The sequence below is a fragment of the Phyllostomus hastatus genome, unplaced genomic scaffold (genome assembly GCF_019186645.2).
Source record: "Phyllostomus hastatus isolate PE091 unplaced genomic scaffold, TTU_PhHast_1.1 phas_contig_468, whole genome shotgun sequence".
Taxonomy (NCBI): Eukaryota; Metazoa; Chordata; class Mammalia; order Chiroptera; family Phyllostomidae; genus Phyllostomus; species Phyllostomus hastatus.
Genome location: NW_025333884.1, coordinates 3,156,681 through 3,158,869, shown reverse-complemented (window position 1 = coordinate 3,158,869; position 2,189 = coordinate 3,156,681). Strand labels below are relative to the sequence as shown.

At 44.9% G+C, this 2,189-nt stretch overlaps 1 pseudogene; it reads right to left on the bottom strand.

Moving 5' to 3' along the window:
* Positions 1 to 1,229: 1,229 nt before the first annotated feature.
* Positions 1,230 to 1,715, bottom strand: LOC123822922 (annotated as a pseudogene).
* Positions 1,716 to 2,189: the final 474 nt, after the last annotated feature.

The window sequence follows — 2,189 nt, the reverse complement described above, 5'->3', positions numbered from 1 at the left end:
TGCCACGTTGCCAGGACAGGGTTGTTTTTGATAATGACTCAAGGCAAACTGCCTTTGAGAGATCAAAGGAGTACGGAAGTCCCCTGTTAGTGATGTTGACAATAGCTATGTTTTCTCCATTACCCCAGGCAAACAAGGTCCCATCCTCCCTAAAGATATAGACATTGTAGTTTTTCCCAAATGCCTTGGAAACACTGTGCTTTCTGTAAAATATGGCGGTCCTTTTACCAAGTACAGCTCTTCTGATCCTTGGGCTATTGGGGGCAGCGTGGATAGCACCATCCTGCACCAGAAAAAGGGAGTTTCATTGTTTTCATAAGTTAATTGTATTTTATTCATTATTATTTTTTACTTTAAATAATTTTTATTTTTCAATTACAGTTGACATACAATATTTATATTAGTTTCAGGTGTATAACCCAGTGATTAGATATTATATAACTTACTAAATTATCATCTTGGTAAGTTTCACACCCATCTGATACCACACATAGTTATTACAATATATTTGACTATTGCCCATGTTGTACTTTACATCCCATGGCTGTTCCATGACTACCGATTCGTACTTCTTTTTTTTTTTTAAAGATTTATTTATTTTTAGAGAGAGTGGAAGGGAGGGAGAAAGAGAGGGAGAGAAACATCACTGTGTGGTTGCCTCTCGTGTGTCCCCCACTGGGGATCTGGCCCACAACCCAGGTATGCACCCTGACTGGAAATCAAACCGGTGACCCTTTGGTTCGCAGGCCGGCACTCAGTCCATTGAGCCACACCAGCCAGGGCATATTTGAGTCTTTTGTTTTGTTCTGTTTTTAATTGAGAATCTTGTTAGCCATATGTTAACATCAATAGAAAAAAAAACTATTTGCTCAGTAACTCAAAATCCAGCCACTTAAGAAAATAATGTAGAGAAAATAAGCCCTCTCATTTGATGCGACTGAAAAGCCCAGGCTTATCCTGAACTTTGAAAGACTCTGTGTCCTAAATGGATAATGAAACACTCAAGTAAAAGGTAAGAGGCTAGAAGTGTGAGTTTCTGAGGGAGACTGCCCCAAGGGGAATTCAGGAGTAACCACAATTCTTCAGTTTAGCTCCATTGGTGGGGTGTTTCTGGGATGGCCAGCATGGTTTCATTTTTAGGAGTTTTGACAATTCATCAGCCTCAGATTCAGGTCTTACAAAACATTCTTCCACATCAAAAAAGACTTTGTTCCACAGGAGTAAGCTTTTCATTGCTCATCCACCTTCTTGTACTTGGCTTCCAGTTTTTGGGGGCATGCATCCAGTGTGCAGGCTTCCTGCTCAAGAGCTGCTACCTGCTCCTCAGTAACATTGACGTGATCCAGACAAAGCTGTGGTTCAGCACACTTCTGGTTTAAGTTGTTTAAGCTCCTACTAATGTTTATAGCAAAATCTTTCATTTCAAGATACTTCCAGCTGGTTCATTTATTTGTCTTTTCCAAGAGCTTATAGTCTTCGCTGGTGGCCATCAGTTCCCCCGTCAGGTAAGTTGTCATTTTGGAGAGTATGTCCCAGCAGAGCTGAGTGACATCAGCCTTGCAGGGCTCCTCTGCTTCCTTGGCTGTTTCCACAGTGGCATCATCTCCTCCCATTGGTTCACCAGGACACTCTCGGCCCCTGACACCACCACCATGCTCTGCCCCATGCTGCATTCGGTTCTGTATTTGAGTCTTGACTGCTATTGGTCTGTTCATGTGTAGGGTCAACCCTTGGGCTGGCCGATTGTGAGGATCAACCCTGACCACGGTGTACAAGCTACTATGTGAGTGCTGACCACATGAAGCAGAGTTCCCCTCAGCAGGGTCTGGTACCTGCTGAGATTCCTTTGGGATATGCCATTTGTGAAGCTAATTGGCTCCTTCTCTGATGCTGTCTGAAGCTGGCCACTGTGTGTGCTGGCTCGGGGACATTTTAGGAGGGACTCTGGGGGCAGACCAATATCAGACGCTGCCTGTGACTGGCTCTGGGCCTCCTGTTTGGAGCTACACAGTGACCCCCGGTTTGTGGCTGCCTCTGCTGAGTCTGGGTATGTGCAGGTTGGAAAAAGCTGTGCACTGAGGCCAACTTTTACAGGCACCAGGTCTGGGGGCAGGTCAGCGAAAGTTTCAGGGCACCTTGAGATCTGCCCCTGCCTTCCAGCTGCCGGTTAGGCTCAGTCACTGAAATTG